General features: G+C 35.1%; 1 protein-coding gene and 1 non-coding gene across 2 annotated transcripts in view; one reads left to right on the top strand and one right to left on the bottom strand.

The window, feature by feature from the left end:
- KIF6 (kinesin family member 6) overlaps nucleotides 1–14670 on the top strand; it is a 601782-nt gene that overhangs the window by 271838 nt on the left and 315274 nt on the right. The window lies entirely within an intron of this gene.
- On the bottom strand, nucleotides 9600–9706 carry LOC125996692 (U6 spliceosomal RNA). Its single transcript, XR_007491374.1, has one exon. It is a non-coding gene; the product is annotated as a U6 spliceosomal RNA (small nuclear RNA).

Here is a 14670-nt window from a genome sequence, read left to right as displayed (position 1 = left end):
TACTCTTTGATTCAACTGTTATTTAGCAGGATTTTGTTCAGTCTCCAGGTATCAGAATTTCTCCACATCTTTTTTTTTTTATTTAAACACCTTGATTACATACATGATTGTGTTTGGGTTTCAGTCATAAAAGGAACACCACCCATCACCAGTGCAACATTCCCATCACCCAAGTCCCAAATCTCCCTCCTCCCCACCCGACCCCCGCCTGTACCCTAAACAGGCTCTCAATTTCCCTCATACATTCTCATTATTAGGACAGTTCAAAATGTAGTTATTTATCTAACTAAACTCATCACTCTTTGTGGTGAGCTTCCTGAGGTGAGCTGGAACTTCCAGCTCTTTTCTCTTTTGTGTCTGAAAATTATTATTGCAAGAATGTCTTTCATTTTTCTTAAAACCCATAGATGAGTGAGACCATTCTGCGTTTTTCTCTCTCTCTCTGACTTATTTCACTCAGCATAATAGATTCCGTGTACATCCATGTGTAGGAAAATTTCATGACTTCATCTCTCCTGACAGCTGCATAATCTTCCATTGTGTATATGTACCACAGTTTCTTTAGCCATTCGTCTGTTGAAGGGCATCTTGGTTGTTTCCAGAGTCTTGCTATAGTAAATAGTGCTGCAATGAATATAGGTGTAAGGAAGGGGTTTTTGTATTGTATTTTTGTGTTCCTAGGGTATATTCCTAGGAGTGGTATAGCTGGATCGTATGGGAGCTCGATTTCCAGTTTCTGGAGGAATCTCCATATCGCTTTCCATAAAGGTTGAACTAGACGGCATTCCCACCAGCAGTGGATAAGAGTTCCTTTCTCCCCACATCCCCGCCAACACTGTTTATTCTCATTCTTTGTGATGTGTGCCATTCTCTGTGGTGTGAGGTGGTATCTCATCGTTGTTTTGATTTGCATCTCCCTGATGATTAGTGATGTGGAGCATTTTTTCATGTGTCTTTTGGCCATTTGTATTTCTTCTTTGTCAAAATGTCTGTTCATTTCTTCTCCCCATTTTTTGATGGGATTAGATGTTTTTTTTTTTTTTTTGTAAAGTTCTGTCAGTGCCTTGTATATTTTGGAGATTAGCCCCTTATCTGATGGGTATTGGGTGAATAGTTTCTCCCACTCAGTGGGTGGCTCTTGTATCTTGGGCACTATTTCCACATCTTATTTTGATTAAGATCTATCTCTTTGGCATTACAGTCTTCTAAGTTGTGTGATATGACTCATGTTTAAAAGATATGTTTGTAATATAAAGTAAGTTTATGTAAGTTAGACTTTTGTCCTAAAGTGGAGACTGTTCCTTGTGCAGTAGAGAGCATGTACTTGTTGCCCTCTATATATCTATTAGTTCCAGCTCTTCTGTTTCTTTGTTTAGTGGATATAGTAGTAGATATAGTAATGACAGTGGCATGTTGAACTTTTCCACAGTATGTGAAGTGTCACGTTCTCTAGAAGATTTGTTAAGGTTTGATTCCCACCAACCTCCCAAACAGAAAAGGCAGTTCCATTCCCCTGTCTGATTAGGTCAGGGGAAACAGTTCCAGTTGTAGAGATCTGCAGAAAATATTTCATACAGTGAAAAGGGACAAGAATGAGTTCCGGAAATCCAGTGCTCAAGCAAGGAACTCAAACCACAAAAGCTTTTTGCTCCTAAGATGAAGTGCAGCTCAGTGGAAGAAAACCAAGGAATGAGCCTTCCTCAGGCCCTTGCTTTTATTGACAAGAATCAGATACCACCCTAGGGTGGGAGCAGAATACCAAGTAAGTAATAATCCAATATGGTATCCCCAGAACACACCCTAGGGTGGGGTACAATTAAGGTAAGTAACATAACAATATGTTTCCATCCATGTGTTTTATAGGTTTGTGAGAAAACGCTTTGCAAATTGCTGACCATACATTTGATACATATATGTTCACTAACGCTAGTAATTCTTGGTCTGTTCACTTTGATCCATCCTTGTTTCTAATTCTTCTTTTTTTTTAATTGAATACAACTTGGTCTATTAAAGTATTGAGCCCCAGTTTTTTGTATTCCATTGGATTTCATAGTTGTTTTCCACCCATTTACTCTGAACCTGAACCTATTCTATGATTTTAGATGTTTTCTGTAAGCAGAAAATGAATTAATATTATTTCATGATCCACCCCATCACTCTCTGCCTTGTATTGGGAGAATTTAGCTCACATTCAGGAATTATTAGTATTGATATCAAGATATGTGTTGTCATTTTACTGTTTAGATTTGATATTTTATAATTGGCTGTTTCTGTTTAATATATTTCGAGTAGTTCATTCAGGAATGGTTATCACAAATTTCACCAGCTCCTGTTTGTCTGAAAATGCTTCTATTCCTCCTCCCATCTAATGAGATTTTGCAAAACAGTGGATTCTATTGAAAGTTTCTTTCATTTAGGAATTTGAATAGGTCATTCCTCCTTTTAAACACCTGTACAGTTTCATATTGGAGAATTTTTTTGTGTGATATTTATGTTATTTTCTTTATGGTGGAGGAAGCTCCTCTCTTGCTGCTTTAAGAAGTTTGTATTTCTCAGATTTTTGCATCTTGATTATTATGTGTCTTGGTACTGTTCTGTTTAATTATTTTGTTTAGTACTTTTTTGCTCTCATGAATTTGTGTAGTTGTCTCTCTTCAGAAAGTGGGAAAGTTCTGAGCTATTATCCCTCAAACCCTTTCCCATTTTTCCTCACCTCTGGTAGTTCCATAATTAGGAGATTATTCTTGTCTTTGTTATATGTACTTTACAATTTCTTCAATACTATTTTTTGTTTGTTTTGGGGCCACATCTGGCAGCACTCAGGTTACTTCTGGCTCTGCACTCAGAAATCACTCTTGACAGGCTCTTGGAACCATATGGGATGCAGGGGATTGAACCTGGATCAACCGTTGTAACAGATGTTTATTTAAGGTTCTTTTTGACCATGATCAAGCATTTTTATATGAGTGAAGATTTGCCTGGGTTTGTGTTTATATATATATATATATATATATATATATGACTGCTGTTGATTTCCTTAGTTTCCCCACTATTCCTTCTAATTTTAGGGGTAGTAAGAGTGGAGGTTAAGATTTCCAGTTACTGTTGAGTTAGTTATATATCAGATAGCTACAAATAATGCATCTGCTATTCAGATTATTTTTCTTACCAGGCAGTGTTATTTGAGTTAGCCCAGGGAATTTTTACCTAATAATTTCATTGAATTAACAGATTTAAAGCTATATACTATCTGAGAAATAGGAGTAGCACATCCCATCTGCTCCCAGTATATCAGATGTATGTAATAATGCATTCATTTGGACATTAGTGCATCTGCTTGTTTTGAGTTTAGAGGATAGATGGACATGATATAGGGCTAATAACTGGCCTAAGGGGTGGGATATGGAGGCTCTGGAAAAAGGATGCGGTCCCAGGATAGGAAGCTCGTGACCACACTGGATTTCAGAGCAGGGAGGGGGCAGTTCAGCTTCCACTTTGCACCCATTTAGATTTAGAAGATAGAAAGATATAAGGTCAAACCAATTCCTAGTGTGAGAGATACAATGGTTCTGGACTGAAAGACAAGATTCTCAAGTCTTTAGGCATGTTACTGTGCTGGGTTTCAAAGTAAGGAGAGGTACCTTATTTTTGGGGGGAGCTCACACCCAATGATGTTCAGAAGTTACTCTTGGCTCTGCACTCAATAATTTCTTCTTGTATGAAGTAGATTTTTACATGAAATATTTACAGTAGCACAACATCTTATCAGCATTTTCTTTTTTGTTTTTTTTTTTTAGATATTGTGACTTCTAATACTATTAATGGTATTTTTCTGCATATATAATTCAAAGCCAAATCCACCATACAGGTGTCCACTTCTTCCCACCAAGGTTCCAAATGGCTCTTATATTCCATCCCCTCATTCTTCAAGATAAATTCTATTAAGCTAGGTTCTGAGGACTATTTCTGCACTTTTGTTGCATTAGCTTTTTGTTTCCCCCTAACTGTGCATCTTTAGGTATCATATATTATAAAGGTAATTCTATATCTATCTCTTTCTGACTGACTTCACTCAACATGATCCATCTTCCCATGTAGTGGAAACTTGCATGATTTTTTTTCCTTTCTTACCATTGCATTGTATTGTATTGTATATATAAATCACAAGTTTTTGGTCTAGTCATCCAGAATTAGATATTTGGGTTGTTTCTATTGTACTAGTCAAGTTACAAATAGCATATATTACTTATATGCGTTATGCATATGTCCTTTTAATTTAATGTATTTTGTGACTTGGGAGTAGAAGCCAAGAAGTGTTATTTCTGGATCATATGGGAGTGCTAATCCTACTTTTTTGAAAACTCTTCATGTTTCTTTTTCATAGAGGTTGAATGGTATGACATTCTCACCACAGTAAGCAGAGTTCCTTTCTCCACAGCCCTATCAACACTATTCTCAAACTTTTGTCCTTTTTAATATGCTATTGAAATTTTCCATAATATATTTTCAATTGAATGAAATGATATCTCATTGTTGTTTTGAATTGATTTCCCTAACTACAAGTGAAGATGAACATTTTTTCATATGTGTATTAGCCATCAGTGTGTCTACTATTAATGAAGTGTGTGTTTCTTTCCTTTCCCAGTTTTTGAATGTTGTTGAACATTCAGTTTTTGAGATTTACAGATCTAGAATATTAGCCCTTTATCCTGAGATACTGTGTGAAAATATTTTCTCCAGCTCAGTATGGTATCTTTTCATTTTATCTTGAATTTCCTTTGCTGTGCAAAATTTTTAAATTTTAGGTGATCCCATTTTATTTATTTATTTATTTATTTATTTATTTATTTATTTATTTTGCCTTTGTGGTCCTCTCACTAAAAATAATCCTTAGTTCCATTTCTTGGAGTGTTTTAACTATATTCGTCAATGAAATTGATGAATTCTGGTTTAATCTTGAGATATTTAATCCTTTTTATGTCTTCATTTTTGAATGATGTGTGATATGATTCCAATCTTATTTTCTTATATATATATATATATATATATATATATATATATATATATATATATATATATATATAGCTTTCCCTAGGAGGGAGTTGGTTCATTGGTGGTGGAAAGGTTGCACTGGTGAAGGGGGGTGTGTTATTTTTTATGACTGAAACCCAACTACAGACATGTTTTAATCATTGTGTATATTATTTTAAAAATAGCCATGAACTTTCTACTAGTGTATTACTTTTGCTGTCCCATATATTCTTGTAGCATGTGTCATTTTCATTTATTTTAAGGGATTTTTTAATTCCTTGACTTGTTTTTTGATAAAATTTTAATTTAACAGTATATTTTCCAATTTCCTAATATTTATTATTTTTCCAACATTAGTGTGAATGATTTTTACTTTTTGACTTTGTGGTGTGAGAATTTGCTTGGAATGGTTTATACTTTTTGTGATTTTTGTAGATATTTGAGTTGTGTCCAAGTTAGTGATCTATGCTAGAGGGCATTTCTATTCTCTAGGAATGTATATGTCAGGTGATTTATGGAATCTTCCCATCAAGCAATAGAAGGTTGCGTTTTGTTGCCTAATGTATCAAGCTACTCTGACAATCTTGCTGGGTGTAATGGATTCTTGATTATAGGTTCTCTTCATTAACTATCTTGTAAATATTATTCCACTATTTTCATGCTTGTAGAGTATTTTAATGAAATCTCAGAAATGGATGCTTTTGTGTGAAGGTTTTGCTTCTGTCTTGAGGCTGTAAAGAGCTGTCTCTGTCTTGATTCTTGCAATTTGATTACAACATGTCTTGGTGTTGTTTTGTTTGGATTTGTTGGATGATCTTAGCCTCCAACTTTATTTAGCTTCTGGAATTCCTATGATTCTGAAGTTTATCCTCTTTGTTTTGTCAAAAATTTTCTTTGTATTCTCTTTATTTTTTTTTCTATTTCCTCTTTCTTGCTGAAGTTGTTTGCTGGATCTTTGAATGCATAGATTTGCTTTTCAGCTTCCACATAATTCTTCTAAGGCTAACTACTGAGTTCTTAAATTTTTTTAGTACCCCTTGAATGACTTTTATTTTTTATTCTTTCCATAAGGCTCTCTTCAAGTTTACTGATCCTTAGCTCAAATGACACTTTCAGATAATTGAGCATTGATATAATTGTTGTCCTAAAGATTTCAAAAAGACTAGAGAGAAGTCTGGTATCACTGAGAAGCCCTTTAGATTTGTTGTCATATGTTTATATTTCTGTGGTGCTATTTGTTTGTTTTCCATATTTTTAAGTGTTACATCCACAAAAGAAAAAGATAGGACTGGGTCAGTGCTATCTGTGAATAAACAGCTTTCTTGGGTTGGTTCTGGGAATAGCCAGATGTCTGAAATAACCTTAAACCTTTGTTACTGCAGTGGATATTTCCTAACTATTTAATGCTGTAAGGTTAGGAGAATTTCTGCCAAGGCTTTGAATTTATGAAGATGTTAATACTATTGATAATTTAAGCATGTATGTGGTTTAGAATTTGGGGGGGGGGATAGTCCTCATACAAGGACTGAGGTCTGCAAAAGTGGGTGGAATCAAAGTTCTCTGGGCCTGATGCTCTGAGAGGAGTTAGGGGCAGTGGAAGTTGTAATGTGGGGATCCAGGATAAGCAGTGATGTTTTTGACCTATTATCTGTAATTTCTGATCCACCATTTAGCAGAATCTATATCACAAATCATGTCTATCCCACCTAACTTTAACAAATATAATAATGTGTTTTATTGTTACTGTTTTGGTAGCTGTGTTTTGGCATAATTAGCTAAATTTAATCAGCATGGGTTAAAGTTCATAAGACTTAGGAGTCTTTTTTTATATTGAAGTAAAAGAAGTGAATTAAAATGTGTTCTAATGTGGATAATCTCTTTGTCTCATTTTGCCACCTTAAGCACTCCTAAACGTTTGTTCTGGAGGAAATAAATAAATAAATAAATAGTTCTTCCACTGTAAGTCATTAGTGCCAGGAATAGCAAAGAAGTCTGGTATTATAGAAGAGTACCAGTGTTGACAGCACTGAATACTTAAATCTCTTGGTTCATTTATGTATCCTGCTCGTCTGGCAGTATAAGATCACTGGTATGGCAGAAGAAGTTTAGGGAGGTTGTCATAAAACAGATATATAATTATTTGTTAGATATAATATCCTAAATAGTTTTTAATGGACAGTTTGGAGATGTCTGTCAATATTTACTGCTATCAGTTTTTGGAACTATTTTCCATAAATTTTCAGAGTAAATTATAGTCCTCATCATAAATATTTGTTGTGTTTACTTGGATGCTTCAGTTGCAGAGAATTTCTAATGTCAGCCTCAAAATTTTGTGATATTTTTAGTATTCTTCTAGAAAAGCATTTTTTTTTTTGGTCTGGATAAATTTGAGAAGAAACAGCTGTATGAAGCCTATATAGCTAAGTCTGAATGTTTATTCATTACTTTTTTGGGCAAAGATTTTATTTAGGTTACTTTTCTAAACATTTGCCTCTTTATTCCTCTGGTAAAAGAAAATTAAGCATGTAGATATTTAGCTACAATGGAAGTATTCCATAGTCCAAATATAAATTAATGGGACTTCCTTTGTAGTACAACTTCTTACTTCTGAAATGAATTGGATCTTGTGAACTGAAGTTTGATCACTGAAAACTTTCAAACTTCTGGATCCTTCCAAATATATTAATCTTTTGCTTTTGCTTTTCTTTCTACCACCTTCTTGGCCTCTTTTAAGATAGAATTGATTTAAAATAGCTTAGAAGGGGCCGGAGTGATAGCACAATGGTAGGGCATTTGCCTTGCATGAGGCCAATCCTGGATGGACTCAGATTTGATCCCCCCGGGATCACACATGATCCTCTGAGCCTACCAGGAGCAATTTCTGAGTGCAGATCCAGGAGTAACCCCTAAGCACTGCTGGGTGTGGCCCAGAAACCAAAAAAATTGAATAAATAAATAAATAATTTAGAAGTTTAATATATGTCTATATCAAAATTACTAACCTAATAAAGTTGATGAATATATCTTCTCATAGTTCCCATTAATTAGCTCCCCCATTTCCCTTGCTTCTAAGCCTGGCAATCACTCTATTTCTATTAATCTGTTACTCTTTCCACATATAAATTAGTTCATGTAGTGTTGCCTTTCTTTCCTTATTATTATTTGTGCGGGGTGAGGGGGAGGGTTTTGTGCCATACCTAGTGGCACTCAGAGGTTACTCCTGGCTCTGTGTTCAGAAATCACTCCTGGCAGGCTTGGGAACCATATGGAATGTCAGGAATTGAGCCCAGGTCCGTCCCTGGTTGCCCACATGCAAGGCAAATGCCCTACCACTGTGCTGTCACTCCAAACTCAGTGTGTTTCCTTTCTTTGACTTATTTCTTTTATCATAATGTTAACGAATCAGTTAATCCTTCAACCTGACTTTACTCACCAATTATCAGATGTTGTTCATTTTAAGAGATGCTTTACGGAATTCATAACTATAGTATTTAAAATAATTCTAAAATAGTTACTATTTTTATTTTCAAAATGACACATTACATATCTCTCATATATATCTTTGGTAATAAGGGCCAGAAAATTATTAAAGGGTTTAAAGCAGTTGTCTTGCATGTAGCCAACCCCAGTTCTATTTCAACTTTGTCCCTGATCTCCTAACACCACCATGAATGAGTTCTTAGCACTGAGATATGAGTGGCCCTTGATAATTTCTAAATATGGCTCATGGCTCTCATCAAGAAAAATAGAAAATATAAATACCATGCACTTAATGTGCACTGATGAAGAATGTTTTAGTACATTGTATGACTGAAATTCAGTCATGAGCAATATTGAAACTGTTAAAAAAAAAAAAGAAAATGTATGTGATAAAATACTTTGAAATAAGTGTAAAGAAGGTAGATAAAATAAAAAATAGGGGAACAGAGTAATGGAAAGAATAACTTGATGCTGAGAATATTTAAACTTTAATTATAGTTCTAATTCTATTCATATTCATATTAATGGTTTAATTCTGACTTAAGTTTCTTTTGTATGTTAAATGATAGCATTAGACTAAATTCTATGAGATTTTTATCTTTACATTTTAAATTTTAATACCTTATAATATAATTTTATATACACGTGACTCATCTATGATATTGAAAAGCTAAATAATTATCTAGAAATTTATTAGTAAAATGTCATTGCAGGTATCAGTAATGAATGAAGCAAAATAAGGCTAAAAGGATGTTAAAAGGGAAAAAGTTTCAAAAGGAAATTATTACAGTTTGATAAAAAGTGGAAATAGCCAGAATCCAGCCTGAGAGATTTTTTTTATAAGAGCCACTACCTAGTAGAGATCTAGCAGGAATCTGGAAATATGGTGGGTAAAGTGAATAAAATTAGATAGTGACTTCATGATGGATTTAAAAAAAAGGTAAGTATAGGAATACTTTTCAATAGTGATGAACATACTGATTGAAATTACTGTTCTCTAATAATTCATTTTTCAGTACTATTTTATTACTGCAATATTTTAAAAATCTTATATAATGTTCAATTAAAAGAAATATATTTTCTTTTTTTTAAATATGAAACTCTTCACGAATTTGCATGTCATCCTTGCACAGGGGCCATGCTAATCTTCTCTGTATCATTCCAATCTTAGTATATGTGCTGCCGAAGCGAGCACTAATTAAAAGAAAAATTAATATATCTGTATTGTATAATTTTTATTAAAGTTTTAATATTATAAACATAATTTATTTTTAACTACTTTATTTTTTTATTTTCCTAACTTTGAATTAGTTGTATTAGCTGCTCTTAACATTTTTGTGACTTTATTTAAACTTCATGGCTTAAAACAGTTGTTTCTGCATTTAATGTCCCAAAATCAATACCATCACAAATGTAACATTCCTTCCACCATTGTCTCCAGCTTCCAACCATTTCCAAACCTGTCCCCATAGCTCGCACCAAATAATTTATTTAACATTTCTTGTTACAACTAAACTTCTAATATAAATATAAAAAAATAATTCAGGGGTGGAGAGATAGCATGGATGTAGGGCATTTGCCTTGCATGCTGAAGGACGGTGGTTCGAATCCTGGCATCCCATATGGTCCCCTGAGCCTGCCAGGAACGATTTCTGAGCATAGAGCCAGGAGGAACCCCTGAGCGCCACTGCTGGGTGTCACCCAAAATAAAAAAAAAATTTCAGTAAAAGGAAATATGTAAATTTTAGATTTCACGATAGTGTCATTGTCTTTGTCTTGTCTTTGTGATTGTCTTTGTATGAAGGTTTACTAAGCTGTGTCATTGAGCATTCTGTGTTGTTTGGCTTATTGAGCTTAGCTGACTTCTGTGATACTTTCTTATCAACTTTGTTGTGCTCCTACTGGGGTGTCAGAATCGAGGAATTTGGAAATGCAGCTGCATGTATGACATTGTGAACTGAACTCTAAGAATTAGGCCAATGACCTTATGAGGCAGCAGTTCTGGAATGTGGATATGACTGTTGAGGCTTCTTCCAGCTGTATTGTGGGGTGGGGAAAGACTACCTGCTCCCACTCTGAAATAACAGCAAAATTTTTATCCCCAACTTGATATAAATGGAATTTTTGTCATTTACCTCTGCAAAGAATAGTAGTGAAGCAGTGAAGTTGGGTCTTTGGTATGGCAACAGTTGTGGGTGTGGTACAGCTGCCAGGGATTTGTCAGGTCCTATTGACTATTTTAGTGTATAACTACACATCCATTTGTTCTTTAATATTCATTGTTCCTATTTTTATGCTTACCAAAAAAATATAGGAAGAAACAAACTAAGTCTTTGCTGTCAAGGAGTTTAATGTGTAGTGTGGAGTGAGATAATGCACAAGGAAAAGAGCTCAAGTTTTAAGCATTTTAGTAAGTTGGAAACATAAAAAGGAAAATTAAATTGTATTTAATTTTAATAGAGTATTCATGAATAAATTTATATGATGAAGTTATTTTAGAACTACTATTATGAGAGAAATATTAGCTTACTTGAGAAATGAAGGATATAATAAGGTATAGAGTAATGTTTAAGGAAAAGATTGAGTGAGAGTAATGGAAATAAAAAAGAAATGTGAGAAAAATTTGAGGGAAAATCCTTAGAAAAGAAGGCTATAATATAAATGAGACAAAAAGGTAAATAGCTTAAGACTAGCACACATTGCTATGAAGGGAGTGGTGCTGGTTACAGTGGAGAAATAGCCACCTACCACTACCATCCACAAGTTCTGCCACAGTACCTGACATAATGAATAATTAGAGGAACTCACTGCAACAGTAGATGGTGACAAAAGTATTGGGTGAACAATAAGCACATAAGATCTTTATTATCTCTGGGATGAGGATTTTAAAGTGAAATAATAACTCTGTTCAGTAAATTGAAAAGAATAGAGAAAAATTCCAACAGAGAAAAAGAAAGTTGAGAATATTTCAACTACAAATTACCAATCTAAAGAACATAGGAATGTAACTTAAAAAATAATGCAACAGAATGAAGGACAAATAATATATAAAGAAAAAAAATCAGAGTTCAGTGGGGCAGCTTGAAGCAGTGTAGCAACCATGGGTCAGAGAGATATTACAAGAATTAAGGAACTAGCCTTGCATATAATTGACCATGGTTTAACTACTGCTCCCTCATATGGAACACTGGACTTCAAGCCAGTAGTGATTCCTGAGCACAAACAAGAGTAGTTCCTGACTACCACCTGTTGTGATACCTAAACATCTGTGCTTTGTACCACATATATATATATATATTTATATATATATATATATTTTATGTGTGTCAGAGAGATGATACATGGATTAATATATTTGTCTTGCATCAGGCCAACCTCATGTATATCCCTTGCACTGTGTTACCCCACTGCAACCAGAAATATTCTCTGAGCACAAGCCCAGAATAAGCCCTGTGTTAAAGAAAGGAAGTTTGAATAAGAAACTTTGGGGAGGAAAATTATAGAACAAAATTTACCCAGCAACCCAATAAGGAGCAAATATCCAAAATATACAAAGTACTATCAGAATTTAACAAGAAAAAACATCTAACTCTATCAGAAATGGGAAGAAGAAATGAACAGACACTTCCTCAAAGAAGAAATACAAATGGCCAAAAAAAAAAACACATGAAAAAATGTTCCACATCACTAATCATAAAGGAGATGCAAATCAAAACAATTAGGTAGCATCTCACACCACAGAGACTGGCACGCAACACAAAGAACAAGAACAATCAGTGCTGGCAGGGGTGTGGAGAGAAAGGAACTCTCATTTACTGCTGGTGGGAATGCCATCTAGTCCAGCCTTTATGGAAAACAATATGAAAATTCTTCAAAACCTGGAAATTGAGCTCCCATATGATCTAGCCATATCACTCCTAGGGATAAACTCTAGGAACACAAAAATACAATTCAAAAATTTCTTCCTCACATCTATAGTCATTGCAGTGCTATATATAGTAGCCAGACTCTGGAAAGAACCAAGATGCCCCTCAACAGATGAATGACTAAAAAAAAGTGTGGTACATATACACAATGAAATATTATGCAGCCATCAGGAGAGATGAAGTCATGAAATTTTCCTATACGTGAATGTACATGCAATCTATTGTGCTGAGTGAAATAAGTCAGATGGAGAGGATAGACACAGAATAGTCTCACTGATTATTGGGTGTTAAGAAAAATTAAAGACATTATTGTAATATTCCCCAGAGACAATAGAGATGAGGGCTGGAAGGACTGGCTCACAATATGAAGCTCACCACAAAGAGTAGTGGTGCAGTTAGGGAAATACCTACACGAACAACTATCATGACTATCTTAATGAGTGAGAGAAGTAGAATGCTTGTCTCAAATACAGGCAGGGGTTTTGGGAGGAGGAAGATGGTAGTTGAAATGTTGCACTGGTGAAAGGGTGTGTTTTGCAACTGAAATCCAACTATAGTCATGTTTGTAATCATGGTGTTAAATAAAGATATTATTTTAAATAAACACTAAGACATAAAACTTCTTTGCAGTAAAAATGGTAAGAGTCAAAGATATAGTATCTTTTTTTTTTCTTTTTTGGTTTTTGGGCCACATCCAGCGGTGCTCAGGGGTTACTCCTGGCTGTCTGCTCAGAAATAGCTCTTGGCAGGCACAGGGGACCATATGGGACACCGGGATTCGAATCAATCACCTTAAGTCCTAGATCGGCTGCTTGCAAGGCAAACACCGCTGTGCTATTTCTCCGAGCCCAGTGATATACTATCTAAGGGCAGTAAGAGCAAAGAAAAAATTAATCTATAAATAGAATCCTTAAAAATCACAACTGATCTTTCAAATGAAGCACTACCACTACAGGCTTTAAAAAAATGGTATGGCATACCCAACACATTGGATTAAATAAGAACGAACAGACACTTTGATAAAAAAGAAATACAAATGGCCAAAAGGCACATGAAAAAGTTCTCCTCATCACTAATCATCAGGGAGATGCAAATCCAAACAACGATGAGATACCACCTCACACCACAGAGATTGGTGCACATCACAAAGAATGAGAACAATCAGTGCTGGCAGGAATATGGAGAAAAAGGAAATCTTATCCACTGCTGGTGGGAATGCCCTCTAGTACAACCTCTATGGAAAGCGATATGGAGAGTCCTCCAAAATCTGGAAATTGAGCTCCCATTCGACCCATTCGATCTTAGGATATACTCTAAGAACACAAGAATACAATACAAAAACCCCTTCCTCACACCTATATTTATTGCAGCACTATTCACAATAGCCAGGCTCTGGAAACAACCAAGATGCCCTTCAACAGATGAAATGGTTAAAGAAACTGTGGTACATATACACAATGGAATATTATGCAGCTGTCAGGAGAGATGAAGTCATGAAATTTTCCTATATATGTATGTACATGGAATCTATCATGCTGAGTGAAATAAGTCAGAGGGAGAGAGAGAGAGAGATGCAGAATAGTCTCACTCATCTATGGGTTTTAAGAAAAATAAAAGTCATTTTTGTAACAATCCTCAGAGACAATGAGAGGAGGGCTGGAACTTCCAGCTCACTTCATGAAGCTCACCACGAAGAGTGGTGAGTGCAGCTATAGAGATAACTACACAGAGAACTACCATAATCATGTGAATGAATGAGGGAACTGGGAAGCCTGTCTGGAGTACAGGTGGGGGTGGGGTGGGATGGATGGAGATTTGGGACATTGGTGGTGGGAATGTTGCACTGGTGAAGGGGGTGTTCTTTACATGACTGAAACCTAATCACAATCATTTATGTAATCAAGATGTTTAAATAAAGAAAAAATGGGGGAAAAAAAGAACCCAAACAAGAGTAGCTAAGTCCGTTAAAATCTCATTCAAAAAATTTGTTTTTGTTTTTTTGGGCCACACTCTATGACGCTCAGGGGTTACTCCTGGCTATACGCTCAGAAATCGCTTCTGGCTTGGAGATCATATGGGACACTGGGGGGATGGAGTCCGTCCTAGGTCAGACTCATGCAAGGCAAATACCTTATTGCAGCACCACCACTCCAACCCCAAATTTAAGTCAGTTAAAATATCATTCAAATTTAACGGTGCAGCCAACACTTCACTAACAAATAATAAAAATTTC

The sequence above is a fragment of the Suncus etruscus genome, chromosome 18 (assembly GCF_024139225.1).
Source record: "Suncus etruscus isolate mSunEtr1 chromosome 18, mSunEtr1.pri.cur, whole genome shotgun sequence".
Taxonomy (NCBI): Eukaryota; Metazoa; Chordata; class Mammalia; order Eulipotyphla; family Soricidae; genus Suncus; species Suncus etruscus.
The sequence above is the reverse complement of the archived record's forward strand: the minus strand, read 5'-3'. Positions and strand labels throughout refer to the sequence as shown.